The 13,982-nt window shown below is 39.8% G+C and overlaps 1 pseudogene; it reads left to right on the forward strand.

The window, feature by feature from the left end:
• Positions 1 to 832: 832 nt before the first annotated feature.
• On the forward strand, positions 833 to 13,591 carry LOC127095201 (uncharacterized; annotated as a pseudogene).
• The last annotated feature ends 391 nt before the right edge of the window (positions 13,592 to 13,982 follow it).

A 13,982-nucleotide genomic window follows, 5' to 3' on the forward strand; every position in this document is an offset into this window, starting at 1 on the left:
TGGAGAGGTGGGTCATATTAGTCCACAGTGTCCTAAGCCGAAGAGAGAGAACCAGTCGGGAGGCAAGGTCTTTGCTTTATCGGGTTCTGAGACTTCTGCAGATGATCGTTTGATCCGAGGTACGTGTTATATTAATGGCTTTCCTCTTATAGCTATTATTGACACAGGTGCGACTCATTCCTTTATATCTTTGGATTGTGCTGTGAAACTTAAGTTAGAGATATCTGAGATGCTTGGAAGTATGGTGATTGATACTCCTGCGAAGGGTTCAGTGACTACTGCTTCAGTTTGTTTGAATTGTCCTTTGAGTATTTTTGGTAGAGACTTTGGGATGGACCTAGTGTGTCTTCCACTAGTGCAGATTGATGTTATTCTGGGTATGAACTGGTTGGTGTGTAACCGAGTTTCTATCAACTGTTTTGATAAGACTGTGATCTTTCCTGAGATTGGGGAAGGAAAGGGTTGGTTTCTATCAGCGAGGCAGGTGCATGAGGCAGTAGCAGATGGGGCAGAGTTGTTTATGCTGTTAGCGACTTTGGAGGCTAAAGCGAAACTGGTGATTGGCGATCTAGCTGTGGTGTGTGATTTTCCTGATGTGTTTCCGGAAGAAGTGAACGAATTACCGCCAGAGCGTGAAGTTGAGTTCTCGATTGATTTGGTACCTGGTACTAGGCCGATATCGATGGCTCCGTACCGTATGTCTGCTGTTGAGTTAACGGAATTGAAGAGTCAGTTGGAGGATCTGTTGGATAAGAAATTTATTCGTCCGAGTGTGTCACCGTGGGGTGCACCAGTGTTATTGGTTAAGAAGAAAGAAGGTACTATGAGGTTGTGTGTGGACTACAGGCAACTGAATAAAGTGACGATCAAGAACCGGTATCCTTTGCCGAGGATTGATGATTTGATGGATCAGTTGGTTGGTGCGAGTGTGTTCAGCAAAATAGATTTGAGATCTGGGTATCATCAGATACGTGTGAAAGCTGAGGATATTCAGAAGACTGCTTTCAGAACAAGGTATGGACATTATGAATATTCTGTAATGCCTTTTGGTGTGACTAATGCGCCTGGAGTATTTATGGAGTATATGAATAGGATTTTCCATCCGTATTTAGACAAGTTTGTCGTGGTGTTTATTGACGATATTTTGGTGTATTCGAAATCGGAAGAAGAGCATGCTGAGCATTTGAGAATGGTTTTAGAAGTTCTCCGAGAAAAGAAGTTATTTGCTAAACTGTCTAAGTGTGAATTTTGGTTAGAAGAGGTTAGTTTTCTTGGTCATGTGATCTCAAGAGGTGGTGTTGCTGTTGATCCTTCTAAGATAGAAGCGGTATCTAAGTGGGAAGCTCCGAAGTCAGTTTCTGAGATAAGGAGTTTTCTTGGACTTGCAGGATATTATAGGAAGTTCATTGAGGGATTTTCTAAGTTGGCGTTACCGTTAACGATGTTGACTAGAAAGGGGCAAGCGTTTGTTTGGGACTCAAAGTGTGAAGAAGGTTTCCAAGAGTTAAAGAGAAGGTTGACTACTGCTCCTATTCTGATATTACCGAGTTCGTCGGAATCATTTGAGGTTTTCTGTGATGCTTCATTGTTGGGTTTAGGTGGTGTTTTGATGCAGAATAAGCAGGTTATAGCCTATGCTTCGAGACAGCTGAGGGTTCATGAGAGGAACTATCCGACACACGATTTAGAGTTGGCAGCTGTGGTATTTGTTCTGAAGTTATGGAGGCATTACTTATATGGGTCAAGATTTGAGGTTTTCAGTGACCATAAAAGTTTAAAGTATTTGTTTGATCAGAAAGAGCTGAATATGAGACAGAGGAGATGGTTAGAGTTTCTGAAGGATTACGACTTTGGTTTGAATTACCATCCGGGTAAAGCAAACGTGGTGGCTGATGCATTGAGTCGGAAATCATTGCATATGTCTATGTTAATGGTTAAGGAATTGGATTTAATTGAGCAGTTTAGAGACTTGAGTTTGGTGTGTGAGAGTACTCACAATAGTGTTAAATTAGGAATGTTGAAGTTAACAAGTGGTATTCTGGATGAGATCAGAGAGGGTCAGAAATCCGATGTGCTTTTGGTCGACAAGTTAACTCTAGTGAATCAAGGTCAAGGTGGTGAATTCAGAGTTGATGAGAATGGTGTTTTGAAATTTGGTAATCGGGTGTGTATTCCGGATGTTACCGAACTTAAGAAGAGTATTCTTGAGGAAGGACATCGTAGTGGCCTGAGTATTCATCCTGGAGCTACGAAGATGTATCATGATTTGAAAAAGTTATTTTGGTGGCCGGGAATGAAAAGAGAAATTGCGAGTTTTGTTTATTCTTGTTTGACTTGTCAGAAGTCGAAGATTGAGCATCAGAAGCCGTCTGGGCTAATGCAACCGTTGGCTATTCCAGAGTGGAAGTGGGACAGTATCAGTATGGATTTTGTTTCTGGTTTACCGAGGACGATTAAGAATTTTGAAGCTATTTGGGTGATTGTTGACAGATTGACGAAATCGGCTCATTTCATTCCGATCAGAATGGATTATCCGTTAGAGAGATTAGCTGAGCTGTATATTGAGAAGATTGTAAGTTTGCATGGTATTCCGTCGAGTATTGTTTCGGACAGAGATCCTAGATTTACATCGAAGTTCTGGGAAGGTTTGCAGAAGGCTTTGGGAACTAAGCTGAGATTGAGTTCTGCATATCATCCGCAGACTGATGGTCAGACTGAGAGGACGATTCAGTAACTAGAGGATCTTTTGAGGGCTTGTGTTTTGGAAAAAGGAGGTGCTTGGGATTGTTATTTACCTTTGATATAGTTTACCTACAACAATAGTTTTCATTCGAGCATTGGTATGGCACCGTTTGAAGCTTTGTATGGTAGGAGATGTCGGACACCTTTATGTTGGTATGAGTCCGGTGAGAGTGCTGTGGTTGGACCGGAGATTGTTCAACAAACTACGGAAAAGATTAAGATGATTCAGGAGAAGATGAGGATTGCTCAGAGTCGTCAGAAGAGTTATCACGACAAGAGGAGGAAGTCACTTGAGTTTCAAGAGGGAGACCATGTGTTTCTTCGTGTTACTCCGATAACTGGGGTTGGTCGAGCTTTGAAGTCGAAGAAGTTGACACCTCGATTTATTGGTCCTTATCAGATTTTGGAGAGGATAGGGGAGGTAGCCTATCGTATCGCTTTACCGCCGTCACTTGCGAATTTGCATGAGGTTTTTCATGTGTCTCAGTTGAGGAGGTACATTCATGATCCGTCGCATGTGGTCCAAGTAGATGATGTCCAGGTGAGAGATAACCTGACTGTTGAAATATCACCTATGAGGATTGAGGATCGAGAGTTGAAGCAGTTGCGGGGTAAAGAGATTGCTTTGGTAAAGGTAGCTTGGGGAGGACAACCAGGTGGCAATGTGACTTGGGAACTTGAGAGTCAGATGAAGGAGTCTTATCCGGAGTTATTCGCTTGAGGTATGTTTTCGAGGACGAAAACTCTTTTAGTGGGGAGAGTTGTAACACCCCGATAAAATAAGATAATTATTTAATTTAAGTTAATATTATATTTATTAATTTAATTAAATAATTGGAATTATTGGATTATTATTATTATTATTATTAGAATAAAAGTTGGAATTAGAAAAGGTCTCATTTGGTAAAAAGGGTTATTTTCACGTGAAAAGGAAAAAGGGACAGAAAAGTGGAAAAAGGGCAAAGAGAGCCAGAGAACAAGGGTTGAAGAGAGGAAGGAAAGCCTGAAGCTCAGAGATTTGCCGGATTAACTCAGGTAAGGGGGGTTTATCATCGTTTAATGGGTATTATGGGATAATATGTAATGGGTAGTGATAAACCATTGATTTACCTCTGATTGGAATAATTATGCTGAAAATTGTGAACTTTTGGGATGAACGAATCTGGATTTAAAATTGAAGGAAATTCGTAGGAATTAGATGCAATAGTGTTAGGATTTGTGAGATTGAATAAGATATGATTTGTGTTAGATGATATGAACGAATAATGGGAAAAATTGGACTGTGGACGGTTGAATGGGATAGATCTCGTAGCAGAGAAAGCCATTGCAGATCTGGGAATTCTGGTTTCTGGTCATACGCGTATGACACTAGGCAATACGCGTATGAGATGGTCTGGTACGCGTATGGCACTAGGCAATACGCGTATGGATGAGGAAGATGATGTTTTGAACGTGTTTTGGTCTCTGTTGGTACGCGTATGGGGATGTGGTACGCGTAGCATACGCGTATGGGATGGTGTTACGCGTATGGGTTTTGGCTGAGAAATGGGCCATACGCGTATGGGACTAGGCAGTACGCGTATGGGCAGACTTGTGATTTTCCTGAGCTGTTGTTGTGCAGTTTTTAGCTGATCAGCTGAGTAATGTAATTTAGCTGATGTATGATATATTAGGGATCATTTCCCGTCGTTTTGAGTAGTATAGGTATTAGTAGAGTGTGCTAATACTGTGGTTGTTATTTGGCATGATATGATATGCTTATGTGATAAAATACTGATGATGTGTGTTGGTATGCATGATGCTGTGAATGTATCAGTTATGTGTGCATTTGTGAATAGACTGTTTTATGGCTTAGAGTGTGAGCATATGTCTATTCTTGAATTGTGGTTGATGATTTAGCATTGCTAGGTGATTAGCATGCACATTGTGGCCTTTATGGTGGTAGCTAATTCCCATTGTGAGGAATTAGTGAGTTAGTCATTTTGGATTGTTGTTGATGTTTGCATGCTAGGTGAATTAGCGTGCATAGCATGGCCCTTGGGGTGGTAGTTAATTCCCATGGTGAGGAATTAGTGAGTGAGTCACTAAGTCTCAAATGAGTGGGACTAGTGGGCTTGTAGCCGTGCCTGGATTTGGACGGTGAGGTGAACTATACGTTCACAAATAGTCGGTACCGCATGCATGGAGTCTCATTGCATTTGTATTGTATGGCGTATAATATGAATGGATGTATTCCAATATTATACGTGTGTTTTGTGGTTGAGTTGAGTATGATTTTAGTTGATGTTGTCGTTGCTGAATGTATGATCTGATTAGGGTGATGAATGTGTGAAATTACTTGGCATTACATGTTAATTTATAATGCTTATTATATCGATTGAGGAACTCACCCTTACAACTATTTTTCAGGTAACGAGCAGTGATTGAGTAGAAGCTAGTCCTTGGAGTCTAGTGTAGTTCCTTAGTGGGTCATGCTCTGGTAGATGTAACATCGGGACGGGATGTTTTATTATGTTTTCATTTGATTGTTGAACAACTTTACATGTAATGTATTACATGGTTTGAATATTGTTAGGTTGTATCCGCTGCGTATTATGCGAATGTTTTATTTTGATTAAATAAATGAGCATGACAGGATATTTTGGAAAATGGTGTGAAATGATTGTGTGACACCCTTAGTTGCATAATTACTCTGATTGACATATTGCTATTTTAATTAAATATTTTGGGGTATTTTAGAAGGGTGTTACATTAGTGGTATCAGAGCATAGTCGGTCGAGTCGAGTCGTAATTATTCTGTTCCCCTGTATGGGATAGGTGTTGTGTAACCCTATCAGTACTTATTGTTTTAGCTTGTTGGGTTTTCAGAATAGAGATGGCTGGAAGAGGTAGAGATGATGCTGCGATTGCTGAGGCTCTGGGTATGCTAGCTGGAGTACTTGAGGGAAATCCGAATGTTGTGGGAATGGGAGCTGCTCGTCAGCTGAGTGAGTTCCAGAAGAACAATCCTCCAATGTTCAAGGGAGCATACGATCCAGATGGTGCTCAGAAGTGGTTGAAGGAAATCGAGAGGATCTTCCGAGTAACTGAGTGTGCCGATAACCAGAAGGTCAGGTTCGGTACGCATATGCTGTTAGAGGAAGCAGATGATTGGTGGGTTGCTACCCGCACTGAATTGGAAGCTGCTGGGAATGCTGAGATCACTTGGGCTGTGTTCAGAGAGAGATTTCTGAGGAAGTACTTTCCAGAGGATGTCAGAGGAAAGAAAGAGATAGAGTTCTTGGAATTGAAGCAGGGCAATCGGTCTGTTACTGAGTATGCTGCTAAGTTCACAGAACTGTCGAAGTATTACACTCCCTATAACGAGGCTACTGGAGAATTTTCAAAGTGTGTGAAGTTTGAGAACGGGTTGCGTCCCGAGATTAAGCAGGCTATTGGGTATCAGCGGATCAGAGTGTTTTCTGACTTGGTTGACTGTTGCAGGATTTTTGAACAGGATTCCAAGGCTAGAGCAGAGAGCTATCAGCAAAGGGTTGATAGGAAAGGCAAGAATCAGAATGATCGTGGGAAACCGTATGCAGCTGGCAAAGGTTTCCAGCGACAGAGTGGGATGAAGAGGCCTAGTGGGGGAGACTCCAGTGCCCCTGCTAAGTGTTTCAGATGTGGTCAGGCTGGACATCGTATCCATGAGTGTACCAGTAATGAGAAGAAGTGTTTCAAGTGTGGAAAAGGTGGTCATTTGGCTGCAGAGTGCCGGTCGAAGACTGTGACTTGTTTCAACTGTGGAGAGGTGGGTCATATTAGTCCACAGTGTCCTAAGCCGAAGAGAGAGAACCAGTCGGGAGGCAAGGTCTTTGCTTTATCGGGTTCTGAGACTTCTGCAGATGATCGTTTGATCCGAGGTACGTGTTATATTAATGGCTTTCCTCTTGTAGCTATTATTGACACAGGTGCGACTCATTCCTTTATATCTTTGGATTGTGCTGTGAAACTTAAGTTAGAGATATCTGAGATGCTTGGAAGTATGGTGATTGATACTCCTGCGAAGGGTTCAGTGACTACTGCTTCAGTTTGTTTGAATTGTCCTTTGAGTATTTTTGGTAGAGACTTTGGGATGGACCTAGTGTGTCTTCCACTAGTGCAGATTGATGTTATTCTGGGTATGAACTGGTTGGTGTGTAACCGAGTTTCTATCAACTGTTTTGATAAGACTGTGATCTTTCCTGAGATTGGGGAAGGAAAGGGTTGGTTTCTATCAGCGAGGCAGGTGCATGAGGCAGTAGCAGATGGGGCAGAGTTGTTTATGCTGTTAGCGACTTTGGAGGCTAAAGCGAAACTGGTGATTGGCGATCTAGCTGTGGTGTGTGATTTTCCTGATGTGTTTCCGGAAGAAGTGAACGAATTACCGCCAGAGCGTGAAGTTGAGTTCTCGATTGATTTGGTACCTGGTACTAGGCCGATATCGATGGCTCCGTACCGTATGTCTGCTGTTGAGTTAACGGAATTGAAGAGTCAGTTGGAGGATCTGTTGGATAAGAAATTTATTCGTCCGAGTGTGTCACCGTGGGGTGCACCAGTGTTATTGGTTAAGAAGAAAGAAGGTACTATGAGGTTGTGTGTGGACTACAGACAACTGAATAAAGTGACGATCAAGAACGGTATCCTTTGCCGAGGATTGATGATTTGATGGATCAGTTGGTTGGTGCGAGTGTGTTCAGCAAAATAGATTTGAGATCTGGGTATCATCAGATACGTGTGAAAGCTGAGGATATTCAGAAGACTGCTTTCAGAACAAGGTATGGACATTATGAATATTCTGTAATGCCTTTTGGTGTGACTAATGCGCCTGGAGTATTTATGGAGTATATGAATAGGATTTTCCATCCGTATTTAGACAAGTTTGTCGTGGTGTTTATTGACGATATTTTGGTGTATTCGAAATCGGAAGAAGAGCATGCTGAGCATTTGAGAATGGTTTTAGAAGTTCTCCGAGAAAAGAAGTTATTTGCTAAACTGTCTAAGTGTGAATTTTGGTTAGAAGAGGTTAGTTTTCTTGGTCATGTGATCTCAAGAGGTGGTGTTGCTGTTGATCCTTCTAAGATAGAAGCGGTATCTAAGTGGGAAGCTCCGAAGTCAGTTTCTGAGATAAGGAGTTTTCTTGGACTTGCAGGATATTATAGGAAGTTCATTGAGGGATTTTCTAAGTTGGCGTTACCGTTAACGATGTTGACTAGAAAGGGGCAAGCGTTTGTTTGGGACTCAAAGTGTGAAGAAGGTTTCCAAGAGTTAAAGAGAAGGTTGACTACTGCTCCTATTCTGATATTACCGAGTTCGTCGGAATCATTTGAGGTTTTCTGTGATGCTTCATTGTTGGGTTTAGGTGGTGTTTTGATGCAGAATAAGCAGGTTATAGCCTATGCTTCGAGACAGCTGAGGGTTCATGAGAGGAACTATCCGACACACGATTTAGAGTTGGCAGCTGTGGTATTTGTTCTGAAGTTATGGAGGCATTACTTATATGGGTCAAGATTTGAGGTTTTCAGTGACCATAAAAGTTTAAAGTATTTGTTTGATCAGAAAGAGCTGAATATGAGACAGAGGAGATGGTTAGAGTTTCTGAAGGATTACGACTTTGGTTTGAATTACCATCCGGGTAAAGCAAACGTGGTGGCTGATGCATTGAGTCGGAAATCATTGCATATGTCTATGTTAATGGTTAAGGAATTGGATTTAATTGAGCAGTTTAGAGACTTGAGTTTGGTGTGTGAGAGTACTCACAATAGTGTTAAATTAGGAATGTTGAAGTTAACAAGTGGTATTCTGGATGAGATCAGAGAGGGTCAGAAATCCGATGTGCTTTTGGTCGACAAGTTAACTCTAGTGAATCAAGGTCAAGGTGGTGAATTCAGAGTTGATGAGAATGGTGTTTTGAAATTTGGTAATCGGGTGTGTATTCCGGATGTTACCGAACTTAAGAAGAGTATTCTTGAGGAAGGACATCGTAGTGGCCTGAGTATTCATCCTGGAGCTACGAAGATGTATCATGATTTGAAAAAGTTATTTTGGTGGCCGGGAATGAAAAGAGAAATTGCGAGTTTTGTTTATTCTTGTTTGACTTGTCAGAAGTCGAAGATTGAGCATCAGAAGCCGTCTAGGCTAATGCAACCGTTGGCTATTCCAGAGTGGAAGTGGGACAGTATCAGTATGGATTTTGTTTCTGGTTTACCGAGGACGATTAAGAATTTTGAAGCTATTTGGGTGATTGTTGACAGATTGACGAAATCGGCTCATTTCATTCCGATCAGAATGGATTATCCGTTAGAGAGATTAGCTGAGCTGTATATTGAGAAGATTGTAAGTTTGCATGGTATTCCGTCGAGTATTGTTTCGGACAGAGATCCTAGATTTACATCGAAGTTCTGGGAAGGTTTGCAGAAGGCTTTGGGAACTAAGCTGAGATTGAGTTCTGCATATCATCCGCAGACTGATGGTCAGACTGAGAGGACGATTCAGTAACTAGAGGATCTTTTGAGGGCTTGTGTTTTGGAAAAAGGAGGTGCTTGGGATTGTTATTTACCTTTGATTGAGTTTACCTACAACAATAGTTTTCATTCGAGCATTGGTATGGCACCGTTTGAAGCTTTGTATGGTAGGAGATGTCGGACACCTTTATGTTGGTATGAGTCCGGTGAGAGTGCTGTGGTTGGACCGGAGATTGTTCAACAAACTACGGAAAAGATTAAGATGATTCAGGAGAAGATGAGGATTGCTCAGAGTCGTCAGAAGAGTTATCACGACAAGAGGAGGAAGTCACTTGAGTTTCAAGAGGGAGACCATGTGTTTCTTCGTGTTACTCCGATAACTGGGGTTGGTCGAGCTTTGAAGTCGAAGAAGTTGACACCTCGATTTATTGGTCCTTATCAGATTTTGGAGAGGATAGGGGAGGTAGCCTATCGTATCGCTTTACCGCCGTCACTTGCGAATTTGCACGAGGTTTTTCATGTGTCTCAGTTGAGGAGGTACATTCATGATCCGTCGCATGTGGTCCAAGTAGATGATGTCCAGGTGAGAGATAACCTGACTGTTGAAACATCACCTATGAGGATTGAGGATCGAGAGTTGAAGCAGTTGCGGGGTAAAGAGATTGCTTTGGTAAAGGTAGCTTGGGGAGGACAACCAGGTGGCAATGTGACTTGGGAACTTGAGAGTCAGATGAAGGAGTCTTATCCGGAGTTATTCGCTTGAGGTATGTTTTCGAGGACGAAAACTCTTTTAGTGGGGGAGAGTTGTAACACCCCGATAAAAATAAGATAATTATTTAATTTAAGTTAATATTATATTTATTAATTTAATTAAATAATTGGAATTATTGGATTATTATTATTATTATTATTAGAATAAAAGTTGGAATTAGAAAAGGTCTCATTTGGTAAAAAGGGTTATTTTCACGTGAAAAGGAAAAAGGGACAGAAAAGTGGAAAAAGGGCAAAGAGAGCCAGAGAACAAGGGTTGAAGAAAGGAAGGAAAGCCTGAAGCTCAGAGATTTGCCGGATTAACTCAGGTAAGGGGGGTTTATCATCGTTTAATGGGTATTATGGGATAATATGTAATGGGTAGTGATAAACCATTGATTTACCTCTGATTGGAATAATTATGCTGAAAATTGTGAACTTTTGGGATGAACAAATCTGGATTTAAAATTGAAGGAAATTCGTAGGAATTAGATGCAATAGTGTTAGGATTTGTGAGATTGAATAAGATATGATTTGTGTTAGATGATATGAACGAATAATGGGAAAAATTGGACTGTGGACGGTTGAATGGGATAGATCTCGTAGCAGAGAAAGCCATTGCAGATCTGGGAATTCTGGTTTCTGGTCATACGCGTATGGCACTAGGCAATACGCGTATGAGATGGTCTGGTACGCGTATGACACTAGGCAATACGCGTATGGATGAGGAAGATGATGTTTTGAACGTGTTTTGGTCTCTGTTGGTACGCGTATGGGGATGTGGTACGCGTAGCATACGCGTATGGGATGGTGTTACGCGTATGGGTTTTGGCTGAGAAATGGGCCATACGCGTATGGGACTAGGCAGTACGCGTATGGGCAGACTTGTGATTTTCCTGAGCTGTTGTTGTGCAGTTTTTAGCTGATCAGCTGAGTAATGTAATTTAGCTGATGTATGATATATTAGGGATCATTTCCCGTCGTTTTGAGTAGTATAGGTATTAGTAGAGTGTGCTAATACTGTGGTTGTTATTTGGCATGATATGATATGCTTATGTGATAAAATACTGATGATGTATGTTGGTATGCATGATGCTGTGAATGTATCAGTTATGTGTGCATTTGTGAATAGACTGTTTTATGGCTTAGAGTGTGAGCATATGTCTATTCTTGAATTGTGGTTGATGATTTAGCATTGCTAGGTGATTAGCATGCACATTGTGGCCTTTATGGTGGTAGCTAATTCCCATTGTGAGGAATTAGTGAGTTAGTCATTTTGGACTGTTGTTGATGTTTGCATGCTAGGTGAATTAGCGTGCATAGCATGGCCCTTAGGGTGGTAGCTAATTCCCATGGTGAGGAATTAGTGAGTGAGTCACTAAGTCTCAAATGAGTGGGACTAGTGGGCTTGGTAGCCGTGCCTGGATTTGGACGGTGAGGTGAACTATACGTTCACAAATAGTCGGTACCGCATGCATGGAGTCTCATTGCATTTGTATTGTATGGCGTATAATATGAATGGATGTATTCCAATATTATACGTGTGTTTTGTGGTTGAGTTGAGTATGATTTTAGTTGATGTTGCCGTTGCTGAATGTATGATCTGATTAGGGTGATGAATGTGTGAAATTACTTGGCATTACATGTTAATTTATAATGCTTATTATATCGATTGAGGAACTCACCCTTACAACTATTTTTCAGGTAACGAGCAGTGATTGAGTAGAAGCTAGTCCTTGGAGTCTAGTGTAGTTCCTTAGTGGGTCATGCTCTGGTAGATGTAACATCGGGACGGGATGTTTTATTATGTTTTCATTTGATTGTTGAACAACTTTACATGTAATGTATTACATGGTTTGAATATTGTTAGGTTGTATCCGCTGCGTATTATGCGAATGTTTTATTTTGATTAAATAAATGAGCATGACAGGATATTTTGGAAAATGGTGTGAAATGATTGTGTGACACCCTTAGTTGCATAATTACTCTGATTGACATATTGCTATTTTAATTAAATATTTTGGGGTATTTTAGAAGGGTGTTACACCTATGGCGAGAGGTTTTTTGCATAAACCTGATATTGACTTTGACGAAGTGTATGCACCTGTGGCGGGAGGTTTTTTTGCAAAAAACTGATATTGATTTGACAATTCTCCATTGTGAATGAACCTCGTGTTCAGAAATTCAAAGTTGAACTTGTTGAATGCAAACAAAAGACTTAACCATTGTGACATGCTATGGAAAATTGAAGATGTTGTGGGAAGAGTTAAAAAAACTATGAGATCCCTACATTCAAGTGTAGAAATTGTACTTGCGATCTCAATTCCACATTGAGAAAGTAACATCTCGAGGGGAAAATTCATTAGTTTCTCATGGGATGGGATAATAGTCTCTATGGGACATTCTGGTCCAATACGCCTGTTCGAGATCCTTTTCCTACTTTGAAAAAAGCTATTGGAACAAGTTAGTATTTTAATATGGAGATGAATTTTAAAAAATTCCTTAAGTCCCGCAGTATTAAAAAAAATCATGTGTGTTTGTGTTTTAATTGAAAAAAATCTAAATTCCACATTACTTAGATTAGATATTTTGGCTAACTTACCTAAATTTATAAGGAATGCACATGTTTCTTTCCAAAACACACCAAAAACTCTTTTTGATTTTTTCCTTCCCCGCTCTCATTACTCTGCATTTTACGAATTGTCAAAGCGCCAACGTTTCCACATTTCTTTCTACTCATTGAATTTTCTAAGTATTTTCTTGAATTCTCTTTAGAGAATTATTTTAATTTCTTCTCGTTTTAGTTGAGAAATGATCAAGTATTATATTTTGGATTATTTTTGGAGAATTATTTGAATTTCTCTTTGTTTAAGAAATTCTTTTAGTGGTCAAATGGCCATTATTAAATTATCTTCGGAAAATTATTTGAATTTCTCTCTGTTTAAGAAATTATTACGACTGGTCTTTATACCATATACTACTAGTGGTATTTATATTGTATTTGACTTGTTTTTGTACCATCAGATTATCTACCAGACAAGTAGTAATTTTATACTATAGAACTGAGGTGTTTTATCCTGGAGGCGTCGTGATTGAGTGGCTGTTTTGTACAATTTTGAGCAGTGTCGCAAAATATCTTAAAGAGAGTGATCTAGTCTACGACTCGACCCGGTAATTTATTCAATAGAAAAATTTCAAAACCGTAAAACGATAGTTTTAAGACGTTCTCAGACTGTCATGGCTCTTGAATAAATTATTGGTACTTCTACAACTATTGTCTATAACAAACCGTTCGATTTTGAGAAAAGCCACTTCATACGTTGACAAAAAAATGCAATTTTTTAACCCTAAATTTTTTTCCAACATTCTGACCGATGACATTCTCATTGCTCCTTCTGGATCAACCAAACAAACTAACAGCAAGAACTCTGTGGATTCACATGGAACTATATTAAACTTGAATTTGATGCACATATTAAAGAGAACGATTTATAGCTCAAGAAAGAAACCAGTTTATGGAAAAAGAACGACTTTCTGCAACAACAAAAAAACACATTCTAAATGGACTTGCATATGATCTTTATGACTATTACAATAACTACAATACTACAAAATAGGTTTGGGAGACTCTGGAAAAAAAGTATAACACCAAAGAAGTTGGAGTAAAGAAATATGTTGTTAGTCGTTATGACCTCAAGTATTAGATGGAAGATGAAATGTATGTGGAAGCTCAACCACACAAACTTCAAAAAATAAACCACAAGATCATCATTGAAGGTGTGTATATAGATGAACAATTTCGAATTGCTTTTATTATTTACAAACTGCCTCCTAGTTTGAAAGATCTAAAATATTTTGCTTCATTATAAAACAAAAGAATTTTTATTAAGAGTTCGATTATTCGCCTCTGAATTGAAGAAGAATCTTAGAGACAAGATTAAAGAGATTTTTTTGTTTTGTTTCAAACAACAAAGAGAAATTTGATTTAGTTCTGAATGAAGGAGATTG

This window comes from Lathyrus oleraceus, chromosome 6 (assembly GCF_024323335.1).
Source record: "Lathyrus oleraceus cultivar Zhongwan6 chromosome 6, CAAS_Psat_ZW6_1.0, whole genome shotgun sequence".
Classification (NCBI taxonomy): Eukaryota; Viridiplantae; Streptophyta; class Magnoliopsida; order Fabales; family Fabaceae; genus Lathyrus; species Lathyrus oleraceus.